This window comes from Melopsittacus undulatus, chromosome 3 (assembly GCF_012275295.1).
Source record: "Melopsittacus undulatus isolate bMelUnd1 chromosome 3, bMelUnd1.mat.Z, whole genome shotgun sequence".
NCBI classification, from domain to species: Eukaryota; Metazoa; Chordata; class Aves; order Psittaciformes; family Psittaculidae; genus Melopsittacus; species Melopsittacus undulatus.
Window position 1 is genome coordinate 14,342,254 of NC_047529.1, and position 19,907 is coordinate 14,362,160.

Sequence of the window (19,907 nt, forward strand, 5' to 3'; positions counted from 1 at the left end):
ATTTCAGTACTTACTGAAATTATTTACTCCATGTACAGTCATGGTGTTGACAATAGATGGGTAAGTGGTATATGAGTGATTTTATTTTTTTAATGACTTACCCACTTGTCTGCAAATGCTCTAATCATTGTTAACAGCTGTAAAATTTATCTGTCCTTCATATTTAACATGTAAAAGAGTTGCTAGATTGCTACTACCCTGTCATTCACCCATTATTACTCCATCAGTTCCAAAGACCACTGCAGCTTCCCAAGCCCAGACATAGTGTACAGTAAATGACTGATGAAATACTTCACTATCAACACTCACATTAATAACAGCAGGGTGGAAAAGGTCTTCAGTTTAACTGCAGACCCTCGCAAGAAACAACAAGCAAACATCTAATTGTAATGAAGTATTTTCATCTGCTGGAGAAATGAGGATGAGATAGGATTACCATTGTGTTATGCAGCAATGCCATTCTTCATGGGATATTCATAAATAATACACTTACACAAAGTGGAAAAGCTTCCTCCCATTTTTACATCAGTCAGGAGACTGCTGTGCAGCTGTATTTTCCCTCTAAAGATAGATGGAGTCCAGAGAAATATAGACCAAAGGCAGCTCATTTGTGACATTATACTATTATATTTAAGGAAAAACCACTGCAGCTGTGTCTGTATATCATCATTCTGACATGTGCTTGGGTCTCTAATTACTTACTTTTATGAATTAAAGACACAGGAGAGAGGGATTAATAACAAGACTGCAGAATGTGAGGAGACAACAAATGTAAGAAATTTGGAAGAGTCTCCCATTTGAGCGAGCTGAGAGTCTGCAACATTCAGGAGCTTCTCTTCCCTCTCTGCTCTAGGGATCAAAGCAGGGAGAAATATTAATGCTCTGAAGTTACAAAGACACATGAAAACCCTAATGAGCATTTTACACTGCAGATGTGTAAGCAGAGCTTCACTCAGTGCCGTGCAAGGCACAAGCCGCAACGCAACCAACTTTAAATGGCCTCCAATTTCTAAATAGCTTAAAAGTGGCTGCCAGATGAGAAAGACACAGTAAAGCCACATGCTCCCATGGGGTACAGTAGAGACGAAGGGATTTCTACTAGAAATTAATGTCATTAAATTCAACTGCTGACCATGTACATGACCACTAGCAATACCTTTATTTGTTTCCTAAGTGCTCGCTAAGGAGTTTCTCCTTGCCTTTGCTACAGGGAAATCATGCCTGACAGATTTGGTGGCCTTCTACAGCAGAGTGAGAGTGTTAGTGGATAAGGCAAGAGCAACTGACATCACCTACCTGGACTTTTGCAAGGCATTTGACACTGTACTGCACAATATCCTTGTCTCTAAACTGGAAAGGCACAGATGCGACAGATGGATCATTCAATTAAAGGAACTGGCTGGATGGCTGCACTCAAAGAGTTGTAGTAAATGGCTCAATGTCCAAGTGGAGATCAGTGAGGAGTGGCATTCCTCAGGGGAGCTGGAACTAGATACCTTTAAAGTCTCTTCCAAACTATTCCATGATTCTGTGACAACAGTCATTCATGGACCTGGACTGGACTTCTTATGAATTTTGGTAAACTTCCATTTTTGTTGTCCACCAACTGCCAAGAGCAGGAAAATTGAAGCTGAGGTTGGGATATCTCTGGTCCAGCCTTCTCTGGGTTAGCTCTGGGGTATGACCTCATGGTTAAGAAGTTTCCACCTGAACTGCCCTTGTTCCACCTCCACTGAGCAGAATTCCCGCAGTTTACAACTCTCCTATATTGATTGATTGATTGATGGCATCAGTAACACCACTGGGTTCTGTTTTCACGTTTGTCAAGATCTGGGATGACCTTCCCTTGTATAAGAACATCCATTTCCTTTGCTGTTCTTTCATTTGTGCAATTATGGGGTTTGAATTGCCCATTCAGATTTTTACTGCCTTTATTCAGGAATGTTTGTTGAGTATTTTTCATTAAACTTTCCACTTCAAGTATTCAGTTTCACATACTTTCAACTCTCTTGACTATTTACTATTCTGGTTGCCATAAATTTAAGGGTGCTTACATCAGAATTTCATTCCAACATCTTAATAAAAGATTTTCCCTTCATTTGCTACACATTCAGAGATACGCAGAAACCGCTCAGCTGTATAAATCCAGTGCTAAAAGACATACCATCCATCTGATATTCTGTTACTTTGTTATTAAAATTGGCTAATTAGTTTGCCTTTCCCTCTTCACACTTGGGCTTAAGACAGTAGAGAATTTCCCTACAGATAAAATTGGTCCCTTCTTAACAACCCATTCACGCTTCTAAAAGGAATATGCTTTCTCCCAGGTGACATTTTGATATGAACTCTAACAAGCAACGGGGCAATTTTCCTTTGATTTTGAATTTCATTTTAACTTCACCAAATATATTTTAATATACATTCTGCAGTTCATCTGTAGCTGGATTGGTGACAGCTCCATTAAACAAATGTATGCCTTTCATTGTATAAAGAAACTCTGGGATAACAAGGTGGAGGAAGCAGGGGTGGGGAGGGAAAGAACATTAAAGCTGAGGCTTTATTAACCTCATGAGGCTTCTCTGAAATCTGCAAGGGGAGTCTAAGGTCTTTATGAAAATAAAAGAAAAAAAGCATCTATGAGGAGTCTGCTGTATACTCCTGCATACTTACGGCTACATATTCCTACTGCCTCATCCTCTTTGCAGCAGCTACCTCTTTCCTAACTTGCAACTCCAGCAGGTAAGTAAATTCAAGGAGGAAAGGAAATGTTATAAAAATATGAAATATATGGCAGAAAAATCTCATTTTATGGGAAAACATCACTTACCTTTTAACCCAGAGAGATACGTTTGTTCACAGGTATTAGCTATCTTGCTGCCACATACCCAGGCAGAGCCTCTCTGGACTCTCTCATTCCCACTCCAATGGGACGTAGGGTGACACAGACAATTTCTTTGCAGACGCTGAATTTCACCCACAGTTGATAATTGTTATCCGTAAAGTACTCTGAAGTTTTAAGCATCATTTGAGGTGCCTTAAGATGCTGGCATGTCAGGAAAGATGAGGACGGGATGCCACAGCAGAATGCTGATCAAGGATGAGCAAAATTAAGATTTGCATTCCAAATCATGAGGATTTCATGGCTGTTGTGTTTCTAAAACGTGCTTGTACTGAAAATTATTTACCAGTATTTCTACTATTGCAAATGATGCTGCTGCCTCTAGCTCACAAGACTGACGTAATGGTAAATAATTTAAACCAGTATTTGGGCAGAACTGCCAGGAAATAGTTTAAATTTTGTCCTTTCCTGATGACAGCAGTCATGTGTGCATGTGTTTTAATGCATATACCTTAATTTTCAAACCACAGGAACCAGGTAGCGATAGTTTTCTTTGTGAGAAGCAGAGCCATGTACTTAGCAAAACCTCCCTGGCACCACTGAAAGGTATTCACAACAACTTAGCACAGGAGTAGAAAACCACCAGAAAAATTCTTCTCACTTCTTGTCAGCCAAGCGCTAGCTTTGGGATTTTGTGTTTATCTCTTGCAAGTTTAACAGAAACAGATCTTACCACTCTCCTGAGTTATTGACAAGTGGTTACACAACTCCCACCAGCTCTAAAAAATGGTTTTAGTGATAACTGGAAGATAAAAAAGCCTTCCCTAACCAAAAGCGCAAATGGTTCTTACTAAGGGTTTAAACCATCTAAAATCTTCCTCTTTCAAAGACGAGATTAAAAGTAGGGAAGCAAATAAAAAGGCAGTTCTGAGCAGGTTTATTTGTTGCTTTTAGAAAATCAAAGGACCTCCTTTTCAGATACCATGCTGTGCTATGTTTTCTCCAGAAGCTGCTGTGAAGAGCAGGTCTGCCCAGGGTTTTAAACTGAAGGAGGGAGGTTTAGACTGGACATAAAACTGATATTTGTTATGATGAGAGTGGAGAGACACTGGACACGTCACCCAGAGAAGCTGTGAATGCTCCACACATTCCTGGAAGTGATCAAGGTCAGGCTGGACAGGCCTCTGAGCAATCTGGTCTAGTGGAAGGTGTCCCTCCTCAAGGCAGTGGGGTTGGAACTGGATGAGCTTTGAAGGTTCCTCCTGACCTAAAGTACTCTGTGATTCTCTGACTCCAATCCTGCTAACCTCTAGATCATCTTCCAGGAACAAAAAAAAGGCAGAATTTCTCATACTTCTCTGGCTTACAGAGGCAGCGACCACAGCCATGGCTTGCAGGGAGAATCAGCAATTGCCAGTGTTTCACCTCCAGAGAGCTGACAGCCAATGGCAAGCCTGACACCAAAGAGGTGCCCTTGAGAAGGTCAGAGCAGTAGCTAATACAAACTGACAAAGAGGCACTAAAATAGCTAAAACAATAGAAGAAAGTAAATAGGCACCGATTTATCCACTTACATCCACAGGAAGGACTTCTACAGCAAACACTACATTAGGTATATAACACCAAATCATTAAGTCCCCAAAACTGACAGACTCACTGAGTGTGGTTTTCAATTACACAATACATCATCTCTGTGGCCCAGGAAGTAGAAATTCCTCGAGGACAGCAAAGAAGCCAGCAGACTAAAAAGCCATTAACACATCAGGGATCACTTATTGTCCTGTTGGATGCTGATTACAATCCCGTTCAGACAAGATACAAATACATTTCTACCACATCTCCTCTGCAGAGCAAGAACTACCTACATGGTGGGGCTGGAGAAAACTATGAATTAAACTTCCACTGTTCAACAAACCGCCACAGACATGAGTGAATGGGTATAAACTGCATTAATGGTGTAAACTAAAGGCGATGTTAAAATGATCACTGCAGAAGTGGCTGTGGCAGATTAAGACATCCCCATTCCCAGGTTGTCTGTTGAGAATCCCACACTTGCAGCCAAATTGTTCACATGAGCATTTCTCACTTGCTTCAGCACAAGAAGCCTGGGTTGAAGAGCTGCTGGAGAGGACTTAGCCCAGCCTGGAGGACTCGACAGCGCTGCAGATAAGGAGTAATCACAAGAACTGTGCTGCTGGATGAACTCATGGAAGCCACCATCTTTGCCATGTAGGTTGTGACCAATGATGGAGGGACAATAACACTGGGTTACATCAGCACAGGCATCACCAGTAGAAGCAAGGTGTCAGTACTCAGCACTTGTCAGGCCCCACCTGGAATACTGTTTGCAGTTTTGGTCTCTGCTGTGCAAAAAAAGATGCGGATGGGCTGGAGAGGGTTCAGAGAAGGGCCACAAAGACGATCCAAGCATTGGGTTGGCTGAGAGCTGGTCTTGTTCAGCCTGGAGAAGAGAAGGCTCAGGGGAGACCTTAACCCCATGTTCCAGTATTTAAAGGGTGGATAGAAAGAAAACAGAGACTCCCTTTTTACAAGGAGTCACATGAAAAAGACATGGGGTGATGGGCACAAGTTGCTCCAGGAGAGATTCTGGTTGGATGCAACAGGAGAATTTTCCACCATGAGAACAATCAGCCACTGGAATAACCTCCCTAGGGAAGTGGTTGGACACTGTTAAGATTTGGTTTGACAGGGTGCTGGGCAATCTAGTATAGGCCATGCTTTGTCTAGAAAGGCTGGACAAGATGATTCTCGAGGTTCCTTCCAATCTGGGATTTTAGGATTTTATGATCTCAGACCCTGTCAGCTTTTCTGCAGCTGGTGTGTGATCACAGTCAAATAATTGGGCTGGATTTGCATAGAAATGTGAAAGCCTAAGGAAAAGGTGCATTTTCTTGAAATTTCTAGGAGGAGTGAGGCAAATGGATGATTTGTTCCAAGAGATAAGCAAAACTGCAATCTGGGTATTAAACCAAGGTAGCCAAAAGAGATCAAATCAAAGCAATGTTTAATGGAAGATGAGCAAATCTTTACTTAGACAGTTTAACTTTTTGAAGGAGATAAGCACCAGATGTTCTACGCAATGGAAGAGGCTCATGTCTCAGGTACTTTCTGTGTAAACAAAGCTCACAATCTCACTGTCCAACTATAGGACTTACACGTGGAAACAAGAGTATTTAATGGTATTTTTGGAAAAAAGGAACAGAAAGAGTTCTCAGATGTGAAACTACAAGCAGCTCCCATATCACAGCAGTTCTTCCTTAATTTTACACAGAAAAGAGAGTGCCCAGCAGACATCTGAAATGCCATCGACTGTTTTCTTCTCAAAATATGCTTGAAACCTTGTCTTTAGCACTGCACAGGTGCCACAACATATAAACATCTAACAGAAATAGGTATTTCAACATCACACAAACAAGGACTGCAGCAGAATCAAACCACCAAATGAAAACAAAACAGGGGAGACTTGAACACCTTCAACAGGGTGAATGCTTGTAATAGAGACTTGTTTTGCTCCTGATGGCTGGCTCTTACATCTTCCTGATGAATATGGAAAGAAACAGAGGCCTCCACATGCTCATTCTAACATTTCATCTAAAAAAAAAAAAAAACCAACCAAAACCAAACTCCCAAAAGCCATAAAGACTCAATTCTTCAGTGTTTCTATTTAGCAACCTAAAAAGATAAATACATCTCCTGCTCTTGTTGCTGCAGGCTGACCAGCAGAGTTACAAGATGCCTGACTTAAAGATATGATACTGCTGGTGGGTGTCCTCTGCAAAGCAGCTGAAGCTTCAGAAATCTCCCTGCACGTGGTCCATGGCAGCTGTCCTGTCCACTCTCAACCAGGCAACCTAGAGAGCCTTTTCCAGTGGGCATGGTGGGGGTTCCTGGTTTCTTTGTGCTCTTTGCTTTTTAAAAGAAAGGCTTCAGGAGTGCCTCAATGACTTTAATTCATACATGGCACAACAAGCCTGGGATTTCTTCTTCCTAAGCCCCCAAACGTGCTGTATGCATCTTTGTCTTGATCAGCAGGACTCTATTTCAAACACATGGCTGAAACAACATCCCTCTCTAAAACTAACAAAAGGGGTGGAATCATTTAGATGTACGGTGACTGCCAAGCCCATCAACTGTGTCCTTCCTAAGCCACCAGCAGCCCCCGGGAAAAGGGAACGGCAAGGCAGAGGTTACTACTTCAAGGAAACTCACCTATGGTAAATACATCTCATGAGATACCATTTATAAAGTGTTGCAACACTTGAAAACAGTTAACAGCAGGAAATGTATTTAAAGTGGAAGGAATATGATCATTAAGGCATAAAAAGGGAGTTTCAGCTCAGCAAAGACCTAGGGCTAGGGTGGGGGAGGGAGCGTCTCAGCAGTTGCATTTACATTTTTTCATCTCAAAGCCCCATCACAGGATAAAGGGGATGGGAACTCAATCACAGCAACTGAATTACATGCCAAGCCAAAAAGTCCATTTGCTAGAGGAAAGAATGAAATTCGATAAGGCAGGTGGGGGAATATAAGGAAATGCTGCTAGGTGCCAGGTGGGATGAAGGCAGGGCTGCCCCCAGCTTCCCCTCCACAACTGCAGGGTCTAACCCATCAGTCCCCTAAATTAGGGGAAATCCAGAGCAGCCAAGGAGGCACCTCACCCTTGAAATTAATCTAGAACTCACTCTTCCTCCTCACAATGATATCCAATTTCATAGTTAAGAATTTAACCCTTTGCTTGCATCCGTCAAGCTGCCTGACATAAAGAGATGTCTCATGTAAAGCCTGGCCACTGCTGGGTGCAGGATTTGTACTGACTGTTTTGGAGAGGACACGGGTGAGGAACTAAATAAAGAAGAAATGCTGTGTATAGCCCAGCCTGCTGCATGCTCCAGCCCAAGACCCTAGGTCTGCAAACTGCCAGGCTGGGCAGGTATTCATCCCACCTGGAAAGCAGAAGGTCAGCAGCAGTGAGAAACCACTGCCACCCTGCGAGGTCACCTCTTCAGAAGCTGAAGCTAGTCAGATACCACAGAAAAAACTAAAGACATCTTAAGATTTGCAGGAGCTAAGATAATTTTGTTTGCATGTGATATGGCTTACCCGCTTCCAGTCAAAGTGTAGCTGTTATATCCAGAGGGAAAGGTGATCTTTTTGCAGTGAAAAATCCTGAATTCCATTTATAGAGCAAAGCACAGTTTAATAATTAACTCTGAGCAGCACTCCCAGCACTGCACTGGGGCTCTCCTGGTTTCTTACTACTGACAGGCAGCCCACCCAGCTCCTCTCTGCCTGGACAACTCCAAGCTAACACTCAGGACAGCACACAGCAATACAGAAGTGATGTTATTTCCAAATTTTACAACCATGTCCAATTACTGCCATCATCTGTGCTAGAAATGAAAGATACCAAGGCAGAGAGCAAAGAGCTTTGCCCAAAAAGCAGGGCAAGCACTAGACAGACAAACAGAGCAGGGCACAGGGAGGGGGGGTGGCTCCCCAGCTACCAGCATCTTAGGTACCTGATTATCTACCCTCTGCCCACCAAACAGATCAGGAGAGGACATGTAGAACAGGGGCACTGATATCTCCAAGCCAACACAGCAATCTTCCCACCACAATTCAGGGAAGCAGTCAACTGAAGTTGTCAACCCAGTCAACCCAGTGGCCAAAGCAGCCTATGTAGAACATACAGCACCAGTATCTTAATGGGACCAGTATTTACACCAAACTGAAGAGGAGCATAGAAGCAAGTGACACTTAATCCAGAGGGAAATATCCTATTTTCCATTACACTGTAGCCAAAACCAGTTCCAACACACAAGTTTCTTGCAACACCAGCAATCTCACACAGGGGATTGTGATACAAGCCATATAAAATTTCATCAGACCAAACTAGCTGTACATGTAATTATGGCATGTCAACTTCGAGTTGATTTTCCAGGGGAATTAGCAGGGGTACAGGTCCTCCCCTCTCCTGTGCCCTCACGGTCCACAGCAAGAAGCACTCCTGGTCCTGATGGAGAGAGGTTGCAAATCCCACAGCCATGCAGTAGCTGCAGCCAACACAACATGCTCCCTGTTTTCCTATTTTATTAATTTCTAAATATATTCTACTGTCTTCCTGAGTTACCACTCCATTACAAGAATCTTCCTTTCAGATATTGCTGGCTGTGGGCAAACCACAGAAGTGTTCAAGTTGTTACATGCATCAGCTAGTAAGAGCTACCAGGATGCTGAGTACACACTTCTTACTCTGGAAATTGTAGTAGCCCTTACCATAAAATATTTTGATTTCCTAAGTTCATGACTTTTAAAATTCTCTAGTTATGGACTCAATTCAGCTGATCAACACCATGAGCCAGCTTACAGCATAACATGGACTTACCAAAACCACGTATTATTCTTTAACACAAATCCCTTGCATACCATTCTGCCACTGCAGCAATTAACTATTCAATTTTGCAAAACATATTGAGAAAGAGCAGTTGATTCAGGCAATAATTTCATCTTTATGAGCTTTTAAAACAACTCTTGTAGCTACATATGCAATGCAGACTGCCTGCACATCTCATATGAAAACAACCCAAAGAATGCCAAGGACAGAGAAAAACAGTGACTTGTGCTTTCAGCAGTCTCAATAATTAATTCCGCATGAAGTGGTGCTCCAGTAAAAATACACCTCCATGACAGGTTTAAACATTCTCTGCCAGAGGAAAGAAGAAAGAGAGACCTACAGCCTTACCTCTGTCTTCCTGAGGTGAAAGATGGTTCATGGGAAAAACTGGACTCGTCAGTTAATTAAACAGCAAACCAGCAGAATCCTAGAGCCCCAGCAAACACCAGCATCGACCTTCCATGGGCAATCTTCACATGAACTCTTCTGATAGGGGACCAGCATCAATTACTGAGTCCTGCAGGGAAGAAGACAGTTTGCTTGCATAATCTTTCATTTCAGTTTCTGAATTCTCATTCACACGATGGAATTTTCAGTGGTTTAACTAGAAAAACAACAAAATTGAGGTCAACTACTAATTCACAGCAGCAGCATTCATAGTTTGCTGCCCTTCTCAATACTATCAATTGCAAGGTACCTTTTTTATTTCATTGGAAAAGAACTCATCAAGGTTCCTCAAGCTTTAAGCTACCTGGGGAAATAAAGTAAATGAAAGCTTAATACTGGGGTTTTTTTTATAAATTCATCCCTCCCTCTTTGCCAATGCCACTCCTAAGAAACAAAGATTACCCTCCAGAAAAACACAGCACGGATCGTGCAGCAAATCTGCCACAGTGAAACAGCATCTACGCAACACAGGAGATAAAAACTAGCACCAGAAAATTACAGTCAGTGTTTACAGCCAACAGGCTGCAGACCACCACCGAACTCATAAAACTCAAAGATAACGAAATCCTTCCCTGCCTCACAAAGGCATGGATAGTAAATTGCCATTGTTACTAAGCATTAAGCTAGAACCTGATCAAGGGGATTTCTCCAGTTCCTCCTTTTCCACAGACTCTCTGCATTACCTTTCATAAACAGGTAAGCTCTGAACCTGAGATAAGCATAACTATCTCTCTCCCAAAATACATATGCCATAAAAAGACACCAAGACCGCAGTATCATAGAATCATAGAATGGTTTGTGTTGGAAAGGACCTTAAAGACAATCTAATTCCACACCCCTGCCATGGGCAGGAACATACCTTCCACTAGACCAGATTGCACTCTCTCTCCCTCACTAGTTACTAGGATTATTGGGTTAAATTTATACTGCTAAATTCCAGCATCTGAAGTTAGATGAGAGGAGTACCACCATGAATTCAAAACCTGCTTGTCCCTATTGCCGCTCCTACTATTACAGAAGAAATTACTCACATAGATATGGTCATTAGTATACTGTCTTAATATTGTATCTGTCATTAGCAACACAAGACTCTGACAAATCAGTCTTTGCAATTTACTCATGAAAAATCACACAGGCAAAAGGAAGGAGAGAAACACAGACAGCAGCATTGTCTCCAAGGCACTGGCAAAGAACAACTGTGGAAGTTTATGGATCCACATCCAAACCAAAACGTATGACTAGAGCACATCCCGACAGGAGACAGGATGCCTGCCTTGTTAAGCATCCCTTTATTATACACACATGCACATAAATGAACACAAAAGATGCACAAATTTCTGTATTGCTTGAGCTTCCAGCCTGAAAGTTACATTTTACCGGTAGCACATGACCCTTTAATTTCTAAATAATATATATGTTATATATATACATGTAACATACATAAGTATATATATTCAATACATACAAACTCTGTAAAAAAGCAGGACCAGCTGCTTTCCTTACTGCTACAGTAAATAGACCAAATAATGCTGAGGAGCATTAAAGCTAAAAACACATAAGTAATACTGGAAACTTTCAGAATATGTTTCCAGATTCCCAGGGCAAGGTGGGTCTGCAAGGGATTAAGCTCCCAAAACTAAAAGGGAAAGATGCTCTGGCTTTAAAAAAATCTCTCTCCTCAACCTGGTTCTCATGAAAGTGAAAGCAGCAATCAGAAGAAGATGTATATACAGCAAAGACAAAGTAAACTGTTGGTATATTAAAATGCATCAGAAATTAGGTGAAACAGCAAGAAAAGCAACATACAATGAGAGGAACCACAATACTCACAGGTTTGAGCGCATCAGGTTATAAAAATTACCTAGGAACAGCAAATTGCAGCAATGGCCGAGAGCTGTTACTGCACAGAAACAGAGCAACCACCAGCAGTATTATAGGAACGGCAGAAGAATGCAACAAATATTTCTGTTCATTAATTAAGAAAGAAACCAGATGGTGTAGTCGTGCCACAGGAAACATTTTCTATTCCAAACAGCAATGCAGGCAGATGTGAACTAACAGCTAACAGAGCTGGTCCTTTTTAAGTCTGGAGATCTACAACTGTATCCCAGGGGCTTTAAAGGAGTTGGACAGGAAAAACTCTGGATCATTTATCATAGCTTCCTGCAAGGGTTAACTTGGGAGGTTTGAGAGCATTGGAGGACACGCTGCTGTGTCAATATTTTAAATGCATGAGCAGGATGACCAAGCTAACAACAAGCTATCAGTCGAGCTCACATCCCAGGGAGAAAAGGAAAATGCTGGTATAAAATCTAATTAGGAATTCTATGAAGTAAATAACTGATGACTATCGACACATAGGTCTTAAATCAATTGTACGTGTTTTTTATTAAGACTACAAGATTGACTGCAAACTGTAAGAGCCCTGATGCAACATACTCAGAACTCAGTAAATCATTTAACTTTGCAAAGTATGATTTCTCAAGTAACTGGAATTACATTACATAAGGTGGAATATATTAAACAGATTAATAATTGGCCAAGCAACAAGTCACAAAACATAACTAGACCATCATTAATCACGTGCTCATACACAAATCCCAGAAGGAACAGCTCTTGTGCCTACATTACTCATCCTTCTGCAACCCATGAGCAAAAGCCACCACAACTCAGAATCAGGCTGACTCCTAAAGCTGCACTTAGTGAAGGACACAAGATAGAGACCCCTTACCAACCTGACTACAGGCAAAGACCTTGCATGTTTTTACTACCAAACGCAAACTTGCATTTGAGAAGAGGAACCCTCCCCAGTCCTGGTGAGATGTGACACACCAGCAGCCTGTGAAGACAGCGGCAGCCTGCTCAGTGCAAAAACAGGGGGCAAGAAATGAAAGTAGCAGGTGGTGAGTCCAAAACCAAACCAGAGACAGCAGTTTCTTCACATATGACTCCTTTAAGTGGCTTAGCCCTTGCTGCAGGATGTTGTGCATGCTAAACAGCTGCGCGAGCTCAAGGGAAGACTTGCCATGTCACAGAGCAGATACCCACAACGGTTACTAATAAAATGCACATCATCTCTGGCTGGGAAAGTCCTGGAGATGTTGAAAGATCAGAGGGTGGAAAGTTGGGAAGGTGTCTGCCCAGTTCTCACATCCTTCTGGAGGCTCCATAGGGCACAGATCCATCACTGCTATATTTATATTCTCTAAGCATAGAGGATACTGTACTGTGGAAAAGACCTCAGTGGTGATGGACCATCAACTACACATGGCTTCCACATGCAGCTTCCTTTGGCATCAGCACTACAGGATCCACGTGCATGAAAAAAAAAATCCTGAGTGTTGGAAGCTCAACACTATTTCAAATACAACTCAAAGAGGTCCTAGAGCAGTGCAGGTGATCATATCGGGTACTAATAACAACCTCTCCTCTTCCACAGCCAATGAAGCTGTGGCTTTTGAACCACAGGCAAGCCTACGGGCAGCCCCAGAGTCATCCTGGATTGCAGCACAGTCGCACAAGAAGTAGTGGGGTGATGCCACCCAAGGGTCATCGGATGATCTGAGCATAGATCATCACAAACACAGACACACAGGTCAATGACCTATGATCATCACAGATCAGCAGAAGAAAGAAGGTTTGAAAGGCAGAGAGAAACATGTACCTCATTTAGACAGCACCAAAGATCTTAATAATAATCATAATCATCACCATCATCATCATCCCAAGCACAAATACAGGCTGGGCTGAGACTGGATTGAGAGCAGCCCTGAGGAGAAGGCCTTGGGAGTGTTGGTTGACAAGAAGCTCCCCATGACCCAGCAGTGTGCACTTGAGCCCAGAAATAAACCGTGTCCTGGGCTGCATCACCAGCAGCCTTACCAGCAGGTCAAGGGAGGGGATTCTCCCCCTCTACTCCCCTCTTGTGAGAACCCCCACTGCAGTCCCATGTCCAGCTCTGGGGCCCCAACATGAGAAGGATGTGGAGCTGTTGGAGTGAGTCCAGAGGAAGCTACAAAGCTGCTCCAAAGGCTGCAGCACCTCTGCTATGGAGACAGGTTGAGAGAGCTGGGCTTGTTCAGCCTGGAGAAGAGTTGGAAACTTTAAGGTTCTTTCCAATCCAAACCATTCTATGATCCCAGACATAATTCCCTGACAGAACCATTCCATTCAAACATGCTCTTCCATGTCCCACATGCTTCCTTGTCCTCAACCATATGAAGATTTTGCTAAGCTTTCCAAGGTCATTACTATGCAATTGGTCTGCTGACCACTACCAGCAGCCTATAAATCACAGTAAAAAGTTGAAGGAGCTTGATCTTGGCCTTGCTTTCCAAAACATAATACCTTGAGGCAATAATAAAAGACATTTTACAAGTGCACAAGCTTTCAGTTTAAGATGGAAGGAGATACGGAGGACAGGTAAAAGAATCAAGTATCCATACATTATATGCATCAACAGCCCAGGATATTTTTCCCTTTCATAAGAAAGCCTTTTAATTAGTAGGAAAATGCACTTATAAATGTCCAACATAAAAAACCCCAAGCCCTTCCAATAAAAATTGCACTGACTGGTGACCTTTCCTCTTTTTTTTTCCCCCCAAATCATGTATTCACCATTCTTTGCTTGAACTATTGACAGCTTTCACTGAATGGTTTGAAATTATTTGGTTTAGGTGTATCCATGTTTTTCTCTCCAAACCCATCACAGCTGGGTTGTTCTATGCAACCCAACAAAGCATAAAGAAGGAATATCCCATCCAAGTCAATGGATTGGATCCTGGTTTTAAACACTTGAAGCTAAGGGCAAGAATGGGTTATCCTGAGTCTCGGTAAGCATATCCTCCGAATCCACTCTGAGCAAAGTTCAGACCAGATGACCTCCTGACCCCCCTTTGTCCTGGGTTCAGCAGTAGCAGTCAATTTTTCTCCTTCTTAGTAGCTAGTGCAGTGCTGTGTTTTGACTTTCAGCCTGGGAACAGCACTGACAACACCAATGTTTTTAGTTGCTGCTCAGTAATGTTTACTCTGACCAAGGACTTTGTGAGTTTCATGCCCTTCCAGGGAGGAGGGGAGGCCAGGAGGAAGCAGAGACAGGACACCTGACCCAAGCTAGCCAAAGAGGTATCCTGGGGAGATAACTGGGAGTTACCCCAGAAGGGCACACTCTCTTCTGGGTCAGGCTCATTTTGGCAGGTGGTATCACCTTGTTATTTCCATCCTTGCTATTATTATTGGTGGCAGCAGTAGTGGTTTGTGTTATACCTTAGTTACTGGGCTGTTCTTATCTCAACCTGTGGGAGTTACATTCTTTCGATTCTCCTCCCCACCCCTCCAAGAGCAGGGAGGGGAGGGGGGGAAGAAAAGAAAGAGGGGAAGGGGGTGAGAGAGAGACTGTGTGGCTGTGTTTAAACCATGACACCCTTTCATCTAAACCATCCAGCATTAAGTAGAGCAGATTCAGTGCATCAAAAGTTCTCTTTATCCTATAAAAATGTATTCAAACACACACAGGAGAGCCTTGCGGAACCCATCAGCCTTTCCATATGAACATCTGCTTTGAAAGTCTACTAATCAGTTGAAAAATGTAGAATCATGGAATAGTTTGGGTTGGAAGGGACCTTAAATATCATGGAGTTCCAGCCCCCTGCCATGGGCAAGGACACCTTCCACTAGACCAGGTTGCTCCAAGCCCCCCAACCTGCCCTTGAACACTGCCAGGGGTGGAGCAGCCACAGCTTCTCTGGGGACAACCTGTGCCAGTGTCTCACTACTGTCATAGTGAAGAATTTCTTCTCAAGGTCAACTGCTAGTACATTTTTCAGTAAAATATATCCACCAAACCATTTCAGACATTCCAGAAACCAGAAGAAACAACTTCTTGTCCTCCTTCATCCAAGCTAAATCTCACCCCAAACCTTTCATCTTTAGCCTACAAGACTCTCCAGTCCATCGAGGTCATGTGCTTTCTACAGCATCTTCAGCCATGGATCTAGAAGGCTCTGCAAGTGAGTTCTCACACAGCCTGCAACAAACTAACACCACAGCACCTTTGAAGTGGTCATCATTTAGCATGTGAAACAACCATCTTTCAATATGTCCCTTGTTCTACTTTACTTAAGGCTCTAAATACTTTATCAGTGACCGCTGAATAACAAAACACATGAACAAGCGTCCATCATGAAGGCAGGACCAGAAGGCAGCCCTGCTCTCCTCATTTGGGTGGGCTCCAGACCTACAACACAAAGACAATATAGCTCTGGTTTTGTCCAACTTCATTCCATGCTGCAACCATAGGTTCCTTTCCTGTCTTTCCACCACAACACTTCATTCCATTGGAACAGGTTGCCCGGAGAAGATGTAGCTGTCCCATCCCTGGAAGTGTTCAAGGCCAGGTTGGACAGGGCTTGAAACAACCTGGTCTAGTGGAAGGTGTCTTTGCCTGTGGCAGACAAGTTGGAACTGGACGATATTTAAGGTTGCTTTCACCCCAGATCATTCTGTGAGTCTATGATTCAGGCAACTCTTTCAAGGCAATCCTAATTCTCACTCCATTTTCCCTTTAAATTTGATTTTGTTTAATAACTTACATACAATTTTGGCCATCTGGAAAGCCTGTTCTTCTCCTTAACTACTTTTTCGTTTACTACTGCCTGATTTATACCCAATACCAAATAAGAGTTGCTGGAGATACAAAGAGAAAAGCCGTTGTGCAAGAGGGCTAAATCCGTTTGCCAGTTAACTGATGCAAATTAAAAGGTCAGAGAAACAATCACTGTATTTGGAAAGAATAATTTTACACAACTAAGACCTCAGCAGAAAAAAAAAAATAGAAGTATTAACTTTGTTCCAGTAAAGCGAGTTGTCTTATCTACCCATGAGGAAGTTTAATAAACGGCTTTCTGTACTTCTAAGGTCTTGAACATGTGCCAGGTTTTGCAGGGATCTCACTCATCCCAGATGAAGCTGCAGGGCTTTAACTGAAAAGCAGAAAGTGTCAAATATGTTTTAAAAAACATCTGAAGGAGAAATTGATTGGGCTTGTTCAGTTACCTGATCGATAGCAACAGACAACACTAATACTAAAGTCACATCTGCAAATTGTTCCTGCCGCTACTGACCAAGGCCAGCAAATTAATCTGCCAGTTCCCACAGCCCAGGGTACTCCCATCAGAGTGGAAAGGCTCATTACGGAGCCCAGGTTAGGAGCCCTACCAGACTTGCTAACTTGAGGCAAGGGCAGCTCTGGGTGCTAAGAGAGGCTCGTAGGCAGTGCTGCTGCATCCATCCAAGGCAAGGAGAGGTGCAGAAATAACTTGAAGGTTGGAGCAAAGCAGCCGCAAAAGCATTTTAGGGACTACCACATGAGTCTTCTGGTCTTGACAGACTGTTCAGCAGTCATCCTTGGAAATATCTGAAGGACTGAAGAGACCAGGCTGACTTTCACTGCCATATAATTTAGGTTTTTCCCAGTTGAGAGATAAGCAATGAGCAGAAGCTGAGATGGAGGGTTGTTGGGTCCCTAAAACCCAACTATCTCCAGGTGGCACACAGGAAGAGAAGAGATCAATGGAAGAGAAAAGCTGTATTTATGTATGTAACACCACATATACGAGAACTTCTTTCAGCAGGTCTCTGAAACAATCTCATATGTCCATGAACGCTCAACCTGTCACAGGTCTACATCACTGCCTATGCTTCATTAACCTGCGTTATCACAACACAAAGCCCAGAGGTCCCAATTTATGCCATCACAATAGCACTTTTCAGGCAGAAGTCCCCGGCTGGACCACTTGAGAAGCTTCAGGCAGTGGAAATCACACAAGCCAAAATCTCTCCCTTGCCATGACTTGGCCATTGTCAGCTCTGGGGAACACTGAACTGATGCAGGCTTCTGCAAAGAGAATAAACCTGAAAGCTCTTTAGCAGATGACACTTTCCAAAAGAGCCTCAGACTTCCCTTCCACAGCACATGCAAGCAGGACTCCGGGTTTGCATCCCGAAAGCAGAAGTGTACTTTAAGGGGAGAAAAAAAAATCTGAAATCAAAACCTGAAGCATTTTTCTATCCCCACACAACCCAGCTCCCCAGGTACCCACTAACTACATTTTGCCAAATTACTCCATAGCTCGTTCCTAGCCAAAGGAATCATTAGATTTATGTCCAGAAACTCTCAAGTCATTAACAACCTTAACTGCACATGTTATATTAGTTTTTAATAACTTCCTGATATAGATTAGATCCAACATTTTTCTTCCCTCACTGGCTGAACGTGAACTGCACAAACACACTAATTTCTGGAACAGCATCCACATTCTCAGAATATTCGGTTTCTCTCATCAGGGTAAATTTGGTTTCAAGCCAAACAACATATAAATAATTATTTACACAGCTCAGTACTCCTGCAGTGCTCAGGTTCCTTTTCTTCCAGCACCTCACAGTTATCTTAAGAAGTGTCTACTGTCATTTGCAAACTATTTTGTCAGGCTGATGCCAAAGGGTGATAACTGCTTGCTTGCTCGATGTCAGCTCCTTGAAAAGGCTGAAATTGCATGATGTTTCCAAAGGACTATACTTGAAGTTATCTCTGAGCAATCTAGGAGAGATGATCGTGTACAGAAGAGAGTAACTGGTTTGAAGAGCTGTGCAAATGCTAATTCCTCAGGCTGGAAAGAAGATGCATCTTTGAAGGTGGAATTTAAGCTGTCACAGGTTCCCTGTTCCAACAAACCCAGCTCCTACAACACTTTAAAAATAACCCCCTAATCTGAGATCTCCTGCAAAGAACAATCTTGATTTTAGGAACACGAGACTGACTTTTAATTCTTTCCTACTTCTTTTTTTCCTCTCTACTCAATGCCAGTGACAATGATTAAACAATGACAAATGGGTTTGTGCAGGTACCATCATGAAACAAGCTGCTGTCCAAGTAAACCATAAGTGATGCATAAAAATGCTCATGCAGCAAGCGATGCACAGACACTGGTGGCCTCAAACCCTTCACAATCACTTGAACAGCTGCACACTGGATTACGAGTATATGGTATGGTACTTTAAACTGTTTACTTTCTTACTGTCCATCATTAAAATGGGCTAAACAACAAGCACCAGCAGTTTGGGACAGATGTTCTAGCCTTGTTTTCCTCCACAACAAAATGTAATTTAGAAAGACTATAGAAAGTTTAATAAATAAAACATATAAAGGATATTGCATATAAAATTGCAGAGTTTAAAATTTCTCATTAAAATATTAACACAGAGAACGTGTATCAGAGTCCAACTTTGGTATTAATCCCTGTCTGGACTTCCAGCATTTAATTATCCTTGCTTGTCTTACATTTTTAACACTAAAGATGCTCTAATGTCCTGGCATCATAACAATGATGGGGAAGGCATTAGACATTGTGAAATCCTAATTCTCTTTATTTCAATAAACTTTGAATTTCAGCTACATTAGACCTCAAATATAATTTCACAAGGGCCTGGGTGATGCAGAGTCAAGAGGGCTGGAGCACCTCTGCTATGGAGACAGGCTGAGAGAGCTGGGCTTGTTCAGCCTGGAGAAGAGAAGGCTCCACAGAGACCTTAGAGCAGCTTCCAGTGCCTAAAGGGGCTGACAAGAAATCTGGAGAGGGGCTTTTGACAAGGGCCTGTAGGGACAGGACAAGGGGGAATGGCTTTAACCTGACAGAGGGGAGACTGAGATGAGCTCTTAGGCAGAAGTTGTTCCCTGTGAGGGTGCTGAGGCCCTGGCAGAGGGTGCCCAGAGAAGCTGTGGCTGCCCCATCCCTGGCAGTGTTCAAGGCCAGGTTGGATGGAGCTTTAAGCAATCTGGTCTAGTGGAAGGCAACCCCGCCCATGGCAGGAGGGTTGGAACTGGATGAACGTTAAGGTCCCTTCCAAACCAAACCATTCAATGATTATATGATTCTAGGCTTGGCAGCAAGCGTAAGATGAAGACACAAAATAGTCTGCATCATCACAGGTACATAGCTCTAACAAAAATGTCACTGTCCTGGGGCCCTATGGTTTCAGATCTGTATCTCATCACCTTTGTTGAATCCAAGCTCATTATATCTAGATGCTATTTAGAAGTTTCTGAGTAGCTGACTCAATAGGTTTCTTTAAAAAGGAAAGCTAACAAAACAATTTTAGGATGTTCTTTGACGCTTCTTGTCTTAATGATGAAATCAGTTGGGCCAATGA

The 19,907-nt window shown here is 42.7% G+C and overlaps 1 protein-coding gene across 2 annotated transcripts in view; it reads right to left on the bottom strand.

Moving 5' to 3' along the window:
- Positions 1 to 19,907, bottom strand: part of NCOA1 (nuclear receptor coactivator 1) — a 185,957-nt gene that overhangs the window by 118,174 nt on the left and 47,876 nt on the right. For both annotated transcript variants that reach the window (XM_034060485.1, XM_031046643.2), the window contains exon 2: positions 9,603 to 9,771. The gene's annotated coding sequence lies outside the window, so the exon portion shown is untranslated. The remainder of the gene's footprint in view (positions 1 to 9,602; positions 9,772 to 19,907) is intronic.